Raw genomic sequence first — 14,507 nt, forward strand, 5'->3', positions numbered from 1 at the left:
ATACAACACAGGGAAGGGGACACACCAGACGGGAAGGCTGACAAACGATAGGTCACTACACCACACTGAAGCACATCAGGATTACACATACAGCACAGGGAAGGGGACACACCAGACGGGAAGGCTGACAAACGATAGGTCACTACACCATACTGAAACACATCAGGATTACACATACAACACAGGGAAGGTTACACACGAGATGGGAAGGCTGACAAACGATAGGTCACTACACCACACTGAAGCACATCAGGATTACACATACAACACAGGGAAGGGGACACACCAGACGGGAAGGCTGACAAACGATAGGTCACTACACCACACTGAAGCACATCAGGATTACACATACAACACAGGGAAGGGGACACACGAGACGGGAAGGCTGACAAACGATAGGTCACTACACCACACTGAAGCACATCAGGATTACACATACAACACAGGGAAGGGGACACACCAGACGGGAAGGCTGACAAACGATAGGTCACTACACCACACTGAAGCACATCAGGATTACACGTACAACTCAGGGAAGGGGACACACCAGACTTGCCAAGCACAAATATTCACACTAACGAATACATACTTAGAAGACATATACAAGGGTTATACTGTATACGCGGCTCGCGAGCATGTCGGGATACGCTACCCCGCCCCCCCCCTTGGTGCTACAGTACATTTTTAGTCACATATGGTGATATTCCATACAGTATGTACAGACACAGCCGCCTGTCTGACGCGGGCCTACCTGAGCTGGGAGGTGCATGCAAACGTGGACTGCATTTTGTTTAGGCAGCACGATGCCTGTGATAAGTCTGTGAATATTCTAGGTACAGTATGACATAAGACAGGACAACGCGCAACAATGTGTTCTTAAGGAGCTATATCCTGCTTTTTAACTTGGTTATATGACTTTAGAAGTTCATCTTGATCATTAGAACCTAAAGCTTAAATGAAAATATTTAGTGGAATATGACTGATTTGGAAGATTGAATCATCATCTGCTAAACCTAACAGATGAAGGAGGAGAATAATAATTGGCATTCTTTTTAACATTTAAAATTCTCACAGATGTACAAAAATCATTACATAAAATTTGGGATGCACCAATCCAATATTTTCACTCTTAGTAACCTGTTCAGGATCTATAATGTATACTGAGCACCGACCTAAAGTCAGTAGTTTTTTTTTTTTTTAAAAACCTTTCAAAATATTTATACCTCGCATGTGAAACTGATTGATTTCCTTTTTAATATAAAATGTGAGACTGTATCACTATATCACTTGTGGATTTCCATACAGTATTTTTTGTAATCTTATCTTTAGGCTTTAGCAATTAAAAAAAATGATATTATTGTAAAAATGTGCTTGATATTATAGTGATTTTTCTGTCTGGCTAAGCACAGTCTGATAACTTGAGTAGCGGCCTTGTCACATTATGATCAGCATGGCGTTCAGCAGCGGCGTCCCTAAACCTCCACAGCGACACCAAAGTGCCACCAATAACAAGTGACTCATTTGCGCATGTAAATTAGCTAAATGGGGCAATGCTCCATAGTTCACAGTCTAACACTGATGGCAGAAGCTTACATTTGTATGCATATAATGACAAGAGACTGTGACACAAGGTAACTATTTGGGCATGAGAATGATTTGGTGAGCTAAGTTTCTAAAACACGGAGCAAAAATGGGGAATGAGCATTATTTACAAGGATCAGTCTAATAACCGGGACATTGCATCCTTAAACCCAGATATTAACTTGTTAATTCAAAGCAGCTCATCCACACAATAAATATACGCTACAATTTTACAACAGAGAAAAAGCACAAGAATTGCTTATGTTACACAATAGTGATGCAGTTACACATAAAACAAATGCTAAAACAAACAACAATCAGGCCAGTCACCACTGAATACAGCAAATTTATTTGACTTGTAATATAAAGCAAAGGGAACAATGGACTGTAGTCAGATACTGTTATTTACTGCAATTCACTGAAGCAATTCTCACATATCACCAGTTAACACTGCACACTCTCCCAGTACCCCACTGTGATGCACAGCAAACTAAGGTAAAGACTGAAACTACATTCACACTTCTCCTCACACACAATATTTCTGACCCCAACATTGGCAGATCAACAGCAGAATAAAACAAAAAGATATAAATGCAAAATAAATGGTAGGATAACATAACCAGCAACAATAGGTGAAAAAGGGACACCATGGAAGATGACTCCACAGGTTTGCTGGCAAAACTATGCAGGGTGGGCAATGCCACTACAGCCAACGCCACCCAACCAGTCTCTGTAGGAGACAAAAGGGAGGGAGAAACACCAGTCACCTGACTAATAAAAGTTTGGCCACGTCAAGACCACGTACTTATCGATGAGTATAATGCAAAAAGGACTGTAAAATTGCAAGTAGATATTCAACTTGACAAGAGTTTTTATTGTTTTTTAAGCTGTTACCTTAGGTCATCATCATAATTCAAAATATGAGTAAAATCTGCAAATATATTCAAAATTAAGTCAGATAAAGCTATTTTCAAGACCCTCTCATATGTGCAGTTGATGTGCATGTTTTTGTTAGGTATTATAACAAAAAAAAGCCTTAAAGCAGATTCAAACTAAATAGTATATATGGAGACAAGCAGCCAGAAATTTATTTAATGATGAGGGATAATTTATTGTGAATCATATCTTACTTTCTTAATTAATGTCTGATTTTTTTCAGAACCATTTCTTACTTGCTCTGTCACTCAATTACTCACTTTATATAATGACTTCAACATGATCCTGCAAAAATTACACTCTGACAAACTGTCTGGATTTCATTCACTGAAGAGTGCCAAGTAAGCTTTCTGGCTCTTACCAGGTTATTGTGTGAGGGGAACATAGCTGACAGGTGCTGGGAAGGAAGAGTACTGGATTTAGTGAGGGAGACAGGGAAGAGGAGAATCTGAAGGCAGAAACGAAATTATGAAGTAGCTGCAGGTTGCATGAATACCGTTTTTGGGGAAGCTGCTTATAAACCTTAATACTCATCTGTAATCAACAGCAGCTCCACACATGCACATCAACATATGGTTGTAATGGACACAATTTTGATTTCAGCTGTGTTTTTTGATCAATACTTTAGTAATATAGAGTGGCAGGGCGGCCCATCCCTCCTGGAAGCTTCTGAGGTCTCATTGTCAGCACCAACCTGACATTTGTAAATAGTCCTCGAGAGAGAGCAACCTGATTTGTCCTTTGTAACTAAACCAGTCATTTTAATTTGCAGGCACACTTTACATTTGACCTTTTCTGACGTCTTTATGAATTTCATCCATTTCCTAACCCTAACCCTAGTCAATGGGTGTTAAGCCGAGTGATAGAAGAGCCACCAAAACACGCATCTCTGCAGAAGACATTAAAGTCATGACTAGTACCCACCAGTTGGCTCACAGTACCTTTGGTAACAGGGATTTTCCGTTGCACTTAGTGGTTTAAATGATTGCAAAAGAGATGTGGAGGTGAGTTTTTCTTCTGTATTATTGATAGATGGTATTAAAACTAACAGGAGATTCTAAAGAATTATTCTACAAACTAAGGAGAGGTAGAGCATGCTTAGATGTGTTCAGTCCTCTTTATCTCCTTTATGGGACTCCCTGTGGACTTGCTATAGTCAATAGAACTTTGGCGGTATTTGCAAAAGCAACATTATGCTTGTATTATGAAATCTTATCAATAAAATCCACCAAGTGAAGGGTGGGAGGAGGGGGGGGGGGGTTTATGATGATGGGCGATGAACATCTGGAAGTTTTGGATCAAATCCTGGATGGGTTTGTGCCAAACTACAGAAGTTTACTAGCTGATGAATTCTGGGGGAAGCTGTCCAAAGTAAAATGTGTGAGCACAGTGTAGTTCGGATTCACAGAGCTCTGCAGGCTGAGGAAACTAATACCATAGGACCTTCAGTCTAGGTGGTAAGTAGGTTTCATGAGATATTTTGTGCAAATGTGCATGATACGTTATAGATAAAGTCACAGACAAAATTCACTGAAGGATTACATCAGGTGATGATATGAAGGATAGCCTACATCTTAAGCATTGCTTTATTTTTTCAGGCAGAACAGCATGTTAGAGAGGTCAAGTATATAGAGGGATGCTGGAGTATCTCACAGTTTATTTTCAGCAGACAGGAAAAGCCTGACAGAGACGGTGGTAGGAGCAGAGGTATACGTTACATTCCATGTGCACAAACATACAGGAAAGCTATTTAGGAAAATGTTTCTCGATTCTGAAATAGCCAAACGTTATGGCTGCTCATCAACCAAGACAGCAGCAATAGTCAGCGTTAGCATTAGAGCCTGAATGCTCTTTACACCGGGACCAAAAAAATGCCATACAGTATTATTATTGATGACAATAATGATATTATGTGTGAAAAGGAATGTGCCATACTAGTGCGGTATGATGATGAAGCCCAAGACAAAGTCACAGCTGTATTTGTAGATGTGCCAGCATACAATGATGCCAATGCTGAAAACATATTCAATAGCATTTCATCATCTATGCGTTATAAGGTTTAGTGGTGACAACTGTAATCTGAGGATTGGCAGAAACTGTGTGTTATCAAGGATGAAAGCACAGCCCCCCCCCCCCCCCCCCCCCCACCCCATGTTTACAGTATTGGCTGGCCAATCCACCTTCATAGTATGTGTGCCAAAACCACTGCTAAGGACCTCTCACTGTCACATGAAGAGCCTCTCATTGACATCTTTTAAAGTTACTAGGTAAGACCTAATACAGTTTCAAGAGTTCTGTCATTCTGGTTAGGAGAATGAGTCCTACACGCTGGCATTCTTTAGGAAATGGTTTGTACCCCCTACTTACCAATGGCTAGCCTTTCTTTCATACTTTGAGTCAAAGAGTGAGAGTCAGCAGTCATTTCATATCCAGACAATGCTGAAAAAAACCGCAGCTGAAAATATACACATGCGTTTTGCCACACAATACTTTGAGAAATGTCACACTGTACTTTGAGAAATTCTATTCAATTTCTTAAAGAAGGCACCTATTCTCCACAAATTGGATGAGAGTGTAGGAGAGAGTCTGTGTGTCATAGCAAGCAGGTGTATTCCACCAAAGGTACTGAGAGAAGAAAACATTTAGCATATAGATGTGAGGAGCCCTGACATTCATTCCCCAGATTAAGAGCTTTTCACTGGATATCTGGCAAGGAGGTAGTTAGTAACTGAGGAAGCATAAAAGATCCCCATCACATGACACAGTATTTCTTCAAAGATGCCAGAACATTCTATATGAAAACCTTTCAAAAATTTTGCAGAAGTTCCCAGTGACAGACCAGATTGGGCAAAATCTGTCAGTGGTCATCACAGAGACCCAGGATAAGGTGAGCCCAAAGCAGATTGTGACTTTGGCTGAAAGATTTCCCAGTCTGTTGATGGAAGATGCATAACTGAAAGTTTGGATTATGTCTCAACTAACCTGGAAGGCTTTGGGCCTAAGTACAGAAGTTGACTAGTTGATGAATTCTGGGGGAAGCTGTCCAAAGTAAAATCTGGGAGCACAGGGTAGTTGAGATTCACAGAGCTCTTCAAGTTCATGAAACAAATTCTAATTGCGATGTAGAAAGGGCCTTCAGCATGAAAGACGGAATTCAGAAGTCATTTGTATCACAAATCACTAGGGAATGTAATGTCTTGCAAAATTAATGAATTCATTGACACCGACTGTTATGACCTTGAACCTTCTGGCACGCTACACTAAATCTGCCAAGCAAAGCACATCACAATACAAGGACAGTTAGTAAAACAGAAATAGATTCTGAGCAGAGAGAGTTCAGAGCCAAATGTTCTCAATCGTCATTAAGCTTGTTTCCAATATGGCTAATATGTTTCTAACAGTTACATTAACAATTAGATAGTCTGGCACTTGGAGAGGAAGGATACAGATAAAGGCATGACCAGGACCCATGGACCATTGCTGAAGCCACCAGCAGAGGACCCGAGTGGGCCAAGAGAGCCTCTTCCTCTCCTAAACAGGCTATTGCCTTTGTTAGGGCTGGGAAGCAGCCCAACCCAAATCCACCACATAAACATCTGCAGGCACTCTGGGCACTGCAAGGGATTGGCAACTGTCGGTGAATCTAGAACAGCAACTGAAGTTCCCCATTCAGATTATGGTCACACTGCAACTGGACATGGTCCTCAAGTGCCACTGGAGCTGACATCCCTGGGAAGAGGCCTTTGAAAAGAAACTCTCCGAGTATGCAGGACATGTCAGAGACTCTGCCAGCAGCCTGAACGGAAAGCAGTGTGTCTCCCAGTAGGGGTGGGATGCAGGGGCTTTGCAGCCTGATCTCAAGTGAGAGTCTTCAGTTACTGGGGCACTGAGGGAGAGAGGAGAAGGAGAAGCATCCACAATACCAGTGAAGTGGCAGAGAGATCCTCCAGATGACTGTGGCTGAAGACAGGCAAGCCATGGGGTCAGAGTGGCCAGAGGGTCACCTGGAGGAGGGGGTATGATGTTGAGAGACCTGGAACACCAGATGAGTCCAGGAACATCACTGAAGATGTGTCCAGAAGCATCAGTAGATGTATTTGCAGTGTTGTTTCTAACATGTTTGTATCAGTTACACAGTTTTGTTCTTGTTATGTTTCCTCTCTTTTTGTCCCTGGGGGGTTGGGTTGGGGGTGTCCTCACTTATCCACCTCACCCATCTCCCTTTGGAGGGTGGGACGTCTGCTTGCAGCATGTCACATGGTAATCCTTTCGGTTTCCTCCCACACTCCAAAGGCATGCAGTTGGGCCAATGTGCATTTCTAAATTGCCTATAGTGTCTGACTGTGTATGTGGCCTGCCGTCGCATAGAGTGCTGCCTGGCATGGGCTCAAACCCCCCCGCACCCACCGCCCCTCCCCCATGTCTCTAAGAGGATAAATAATTAACAGGGACCAAAACGTCTTATTCCCTTCCTGCTATGTGGGTTTGCTTGCACAGTCCAAAGACATGCACCTAGGTGAAGTGGGATCTCTAAATTTCCCATTGTGTGTGAGTGTGTGCGGCAGTGATGTAACTCAACATACATGAAAATGTTTACAGTAAAATAAACAAGAAGTTTTCATAGAATAAAAATAAATTGCATCATGCTGTCACTGCATCTAGGGCACCTGTTTATCATGCAAAATAATAATTTTTCATTTTGACAAAGTTACAATTGCTATCATTATGCCCCCCATTAGACACAGAAATTAGCTGACAGTAAAGAATAACTATATTGTTTAAACCATATGCTTAATTTACAATATTTATCAGTATGTCACTTACAGTGCAGTTCCCTCGTATTTGGACAGACACTTGGGCTTTGTACATCATCACGATGGATTTGAAATGAAGGGATCCCAAACTGCATAAAGTGAACATTGTCACATTTGATTTAAGGCTATGCACAACTACAGTCATAATAAAAATGCAAAGCCTTCCTTCGATTCTATGCTTATATTTATTGGGGGTAAATAATTGTGTGGTCCTCACCTACTTCTATAAACCAATGATTCTAACCAAATTTTTAAAATAATTAAAAAAAATACACCAGATTTCAATATGTTCACCATTTTACATTGAGAAGTCCTGTTCACAAGTGGAGAAGTCAGACGCCAGTCTTCTCAGAAGTGGGCGTCCCAGCTTATTTAGTCCAAGGTCAGATGGTTTAATGCTCAGAGATATCAATAGAACCCTACATCAACAGCTATGTAACCTTGCAAAATATATATATATATGGAAGCATGATTTATGTTTGTAAATCTGCATCTGAACAAATCACAAAGGTTGTGGAACAATATCCTGTGCACAGATGAGATCAAGGTGTAGATGTTTGGTCATCATACACAACCCCATGTATAGTAAATATCAAACGCTGGGAGTTGTCAGAAAGACCTTATCCCAACTGTCATGCATGGTGGAGGTGATGATTTGGGCTTTTTTTGCAGCCAGTGAGACGACATGAACTTATTATTTAGACGTATATATTAGGCCACCTGTCTGAAAGCTTAAGCTGAACCAAAACTGGGTTGTGCAAAGACTATGATCCCAGGCACAGCAGCATATGAACATCTAAATGGGTAAAGAAGAGAAGAAACCAAGGTGTTGGAATGGCCAAGTCAAAGTCCAGACCTCAAGCCACTGAGATGACGTGGTGGGATCCCAAGAGAGCTCCACAATCATGAATGCCCTCAAACATCAATGAACTGAAGAGGTTGTAAGGAAGAGTGGGCCAAAACCATGAGAAAAACTGAATAACTCCTTCAGGAAATGTTATATTATAGGTTGTAAGCATTTTTTTCCACATGGTTGCTGAATATTGGCTTACTTTTTGGAAAAGAATGGCAACATATCAAACATATCTGCTATGTCTTTTTTTGTCAACCAAGGTTACATTTCTTCCTTTATAGAAGTTAGTGTGCACCATGTTGTTATCTAGACCTTCATAAATGAAAACAGAGAATTGTAATAGGGAGTACTTTTTTCCATGGATGGTGAACTGTGCAGGGAATTATTCATAATAATATTCATAATAATACCTCCCATCCAAGGGACCAAAAGTATTTGGACAACTGGCAGATTAACTGGTCCTTTCCCAGTTGTACACAATTAATTGTATGACACCATAACCTTAACTCTGGTTTTCATTTGGAATCTGTTGCTGAAAAAAAGAGAGAGCGAATGTACCGGTGAGCTCAGGAACGCCAAACATCCTGCTAGACCAGGGGAGACTTGTCAGGGTCAGCACCTGTTTTGTCCCAGTCTTGCGTCTTCTCCCCGTTTGGCCAGCAGGTGCCGCTGGCCATCCTGTCCTCCCTGTTGTCAGTCTGTAGCTGAGCATGTGGCTACCTGTTAACCCCTCTATTGTGTGTTTGAATCCTGCATCCTCTGTTTTTGTATTTTGTTCCCTAGTGTTTCATTGGTACCAGTTTTTCTACTTCCTGTGATTTTGTGGTTTGTTTTCTGTTTTGGTTTCTTGCTTAGTGCCTTGGTTGTGTTTTACCTACATTTACATTTACATTTACAGCATTTGGCAGACACCCTTAGCCAGAGCGACTTACATAAGTGCTTTAAGACTCTTTAAGACTTTACCTGTCTTTCTTATTTCCCCAGTATTAGATTCTGTTTTCCTTGTTTCTTTGTCAGTTCCTAGTTTCCCTGTTTAGTTTCTGAGTAATTATTAGTTTCACCTGTTGCCTGTTCTTGTGCCTGTCCTTGTGTGTTTGCCTGATTGCTCGTTGCCCTGCACCCTCCCAGATTGGTTAATTGTCTATGTCTCACTCCTGCTTGTTGTTACGCAGTTCAGTTTTTGTATTTAAGTTCCTACCTGAGTTCAGTTCCCCAGTGGGTCTTTGTGATGTGTATGTGATGGATGTTGAATGTTGTGTGATTTGTAACCTGCCTACCTCATTCATTAGCTCATTTGTAGTTAGTCCATGTTTTTCCCCTTTTACTTTTGACCCCTTGTGGTTCATTTTGTTTTTGTAGTGTTCCTAGTGTTTTCTGTTAATAAAGCACATTCGTCCTGTGAGCCTCCAGTGGGTCCTCCACCTTCCTGCCTGCACCGTGCCCCCCTCCCATGCCTGAACCCTTCGGGTCCTTGACAAGACTACTGTGCAGTGGATGAGACAATAATAATTTCACTTACAAAGAAAATCCCCTTATCAACAGTCAGCCAGAAAAAACACTCTCCAGGATGTAGGTGTAGCTACCTCCAAGACAACAATAAAGACAAAAATGGCAATGCATAAATTTAGATTATACCACAAGATGGAATCAACGAGTAAAATTCAAGAACATAAATGCCAGGTTACAGGTTGCTAAGACGGATATCAAAAAATTTCTCCAGTTCTTGAACATCACGTGGAAATATGAGATTCACCTGCACCAGAGTGATGGAAAGATAACAATATGGGGAAAGAAAGTGACATCTCGTTATCCTAAGAATACCACTTCCCCAGTGACACATGATGGTGGCAGTGAAAAGGCTTTGGCATGTGCAGTTACCACTGGAACTGGTTCCTTTGTGCGTTTTGATGAGGTGGCTGCTGCCAAAAGCAACATAATGAATTCTGAGGTACACAGAGACGCATGGAGTTATTTTTGTACCTCAATTACATTTAATGCATTAATGCCTTGTTGCTTGTGCCTCCATATTTTTACATCTAAAAATTCCCTTGAAAACCACAATACTTTGTCTAATATTGCCGGTTGCGGGTAGTGAAACTTGCCAGTGGAATAACCTTACATTGTTCTTTATCCTGTGGAAACTTTTAATTATGAATTATAAACATGTTGTGTTCTGTTCTTCTTTTCTCTACATGCCCTTATAAATGCATGATCTACAAGCAGGGATGAACATAACTGGTACGCAAGTTGAAAAAAAGTTAAAAACGATACGTGCGACAATCGATTGTGGTAATAGTGTAAACGCATGCTTATTTTATGTGCATTTGTGCTGATACGAAAACAAAATATAATGCATTTTAATGTCCAGAATCTTTATATGCTAACTCTACTTTATTTGTGGTATACAGGTTAAAATGAAAGGCATTTTCTTGTTATAGCATTGCAAATGCACATAAAATAAGTATGCATTTGCACTTTCACAAACAATCGACGTGTGATTTTTAAAGGTGAATGCGTACTTGTGTACCAGTTATGTCCATCTCTGTCTATACAGTTGTGCTACATATTAATTATTTAATCATAAAAATGTGAAGGAAAATGCTATTTAATATCTTATTATCATTAAAACATGAAAATGATAATGATGTGTAATAATACATTATGATGGAATTTTTCCGACCTTGATGGACAATGATAAAGTCTAACGCAACCTCTGCACACACCTACTGCTGGGAAGGGATGTAGCCGTAGATTTAGATCACTGGCGATCTCAGGCCGAGGTGGGATGTGTAGGGCTTCTCATCATCCAGAACATTGCCCAGAGCACCCCACTGCCTCCACCGGCTTGCCTTCTTCCTAGAGTGCATCCTCGTTGCTAGACTTGGTCTCCGTTCAGTCAGTCATCTCCCTGTTTGGCCAGCAGGTGTCCCTGCCTATCCTGTCTCCCGCTGTTTCCCAGGTCTCTTCTGTCCCTAGTGCGCTCACCTTATTATTCCCTTCATCTGTCAACGGTTTTAATGTTATGACTGATCGGTGTATGCAGTGCCTTGCATAAGTGTCCACACCCTTCAAATATTTTTAGATATTACTGGCTCAGTAATAATAGACACATTATGTTGCCTAGTTGCTATTCTATAACAAAATGAGATTAATAAAGCTCATCAATCAATTAATCATATGTCTGCAGATATTATACAGAAAAGATAAAACTGACAAAGGCTGAGTTTTCAGACTCCAGCCACTTAATGTCTGAGTGACCCTGAGTCTGCTTCTGTCTTGTATTCATCAGAAAATAACAGCTCTTCCCACATATTTTGACAAGTAGGCTGGATCACATTAGTGTCTGACAAACTTCAAATGGGCTTTGCGATATTTCTTTTTTAAGTTAGAGGTTTTTTTTACGTCACTGGGGTGTCCAGGTCAGCATTAAGGGCTCTTGATGCCTGATGTACCCTCTCACTACTGTCTGTCACCAAAACCCAGCAGCTCTTGTAGAGAAGTTTCTAGCTTCTCAGTAGCTTATTTCATATGACTCCTTGTTCAAATGGCGAGTTTTGAGAAACGTCTATATAGTGCAAGGAATTGGAAGTGTTCACAGAGGTATCCATAAACTTGCATATTATTTTGCAGCCTCTCAATGTATTTGTTTAACTTTATCTCCAACTTTAAGATATCATTTCAGTTTCACTTTCATGCCTTTCCTTTTGGGGCCGACAAATAATCCTTACAAAGACTGGCTTTTACACTGATGCACAAATTGTAAGGTTTCTTTGGTAAGGCAATTTCTTTCACCTGAGTTACCAGAGAGGTGCGTTTAATTGTATATGCATGCAGAATATTTCTGACTTAGTCTTTGTTTGCACTATCTGAAGATAGTTAATTGTCATTTGAAACATTTCAGGTTTTAGCATTAGTTACGTGTTTTATGTGAAAGGTACAAACAAAGCATTGATCTGGTAACTAAAGAACTATACACACAAATGAACAAATGAATAATCAAATAATGATTGATTTCTCTATGGAAAAATTACACTATACTGAACATCGTAAGTGCTTTTCCTAGATCTATGTACGTTGCAATAACTCTTGCTAAACAGGATGTTTTGACCTTTGGTAGGATTAGTGGTGAAAATGTCAGTCTTCTCCGCAAGACTGCTATTGATCGTGCAACCTCAAATCCATGTCATCAATGGAAGCTAGTCCGACTGGGTTCCACCAGGAAGACAGCCTTCTCAAAGGAAGACTGATGTCACAGTGCAGAGCAACGGCTGACCTCCATTTCATGACTGGTGTAATTGTTGGTTTCTGAGTCTGGTTGTCGTTCACAAAGCATGTTGTTGCTGCTGCTGTTTGTTAGTGTAGTTCTAGTATTGGCTCAATGTTTCATTATACCATCTGATTAGTGTTTTGTATTTGATAGCATCTTTATTTTTGACTGTCATATTGTCAGTGGTTTACCTTATATCTCCACATTTAATTGATCAATACGTGTATTTACTGTCATATATTGTCACTCTCCTTTGTGGTACACATGACCTTAGACCAGCTCATAGCAATGAAAACTATTAAAATATTGCAACCCCAGAAAAATATGTATAATGATTTGTATAACATATAAAATTATATATACAGCCATGGAAAAAATTAAGAGACCGCTCTATATGTTTAAACAAATCTGCATTTTTAAATCATGGTTTTATTGTGGTTCTGCAGGCAGAAGACTATGCTGAGCAGCAAGATGATTTCAGGTGCAAACTTTCTAAGACAGCAGTACACAAGAACAAGGTGAAGCAGGAGACACTGGGAACCAGGTAAAAGGTGGAAGTGACAGTCTAATGCCAGAGATGACCGTTACTTTATCCGACAGTTTCTCATGAATCGAAGGATGACATCAAGGGACCTTCAAAAGGAATGGGAAACATTAAGTGCAGGACAGTTTGTATCAGGGTCCTCGAAGCAGAACTGAGGTCCTATAAAGCAAGGAAGAAGCCCTTCATTAATGTGAAACAGAGAAGAACCAGGCTGTAGTTTCAAGTAATTACCCATTCAAAGAGTCTGCCATTAATAATGTAGGTAATCTAGAGTGGTCTGTGTCCCCTTGTCAATGACTGAGCCTTCCTCTGATACTGGGGCAACTGGTCTGCGGTAGAATGAATTGCTCCAGACACCCCAGACAGAAAAGATGGAATTGATTAATCTATTAGGGAGCTGTAGCTCCGCAATTGCGTTCTGCATCTTTATGGAGCAACTTATCATTTCATTAATCGGTGTTATTGAGTCGCAACCTTTTAAAGACGTGCTTCTCAGCCTGGGGAATATTCTGGAAAATGCAACCTTGAATTGTCTTTAAATTGTTAGCAAAGCGTTTCCTTTAATCATAAAATTTTTCGGAATTCTTCACCCAGGAAAAAATACGACTATGAAATATTGCAGGATGCTGTTATCATTTAGACTGAAGCACCATCAATGTTTCGTAGTGCTCTGCGAGTAGCTACATCATCATCATCGTCATCAATCATCATCATCAATCAGTTCTCCTGGTGAAGGTACCAGCCTGCATCCTTCTCCACAACCAAAGACTTGTTCTGAGGGAATCCCTAGATGTTTCCAAGCCAGCTGGACTATTTAAGTCACCCAGATGGTCCAAAGCAGCTGAGCTGACTCCTCTCAATCTGAAGGAGCAGGGACTCTATGCCGAGTTCCTTCCAAATCTCTGAACTTCTTATCCTGTCACATATGCATAGTTTAAAAATGAAACCCAGAATGATAACATTGCTAATATGCAGATATAGTGCTTGTAGATACAGTACAGTTGGAAGTCAGTTTTGTTATTATGACACAGCTTCACTACAGAACAAAAATATACATATTAATACATAAACAATGCCAACAATGAAGAAAAGGAATGAAAAGTAAACACTTCAAAAATCTATTACAATATTCCTTGATGAATTATTGTTAAGTCAAAACTGACTGCAACATATAAGGTTTTTTTATGTAAAAGTAGGCATTAAGTTTACAGTCCACCTTCTTAAAAATATCTTTTCCGCTTTATCACAAGGTTGCAGTCAATAACATTTGGTACTGGAAGAAGCCCATCTCACTTTGCATCCATATGCATAAGCAGTGGTTTAAGATTCATCCAGCGCCTATTCAAAAATGAGCTTTCATCAAGCTTCAAAACCAACAGATATCCTAGACACCTGAATACTGAATACATCCTTGCAATATTTAAAAGTAAAAATGGTGAAGCACCTGGTGTAGATATATGAAGTATTACTCTTATATTAAAACAGCACACTTGCATAGATGTGTTATGATGT

This window comes from Paramormyrops kingsleyae, chromosome 18 (genome assembly GCF_048594095.1).
Source record: "Paramormyrops kingsleyae isolate MSU_618 chromosome 18, PKINGS_0.4, whole genome shotgun sequence".
In the NCBI taxonomy this organism is placed as follows: domain Eukaryota; kingdom Metazoa; phylum Chordata; class Actinopteri; order Osteoglossiformes; family Mormyridae; genus Paramormyrops; species Paramormyrops kingsleyae.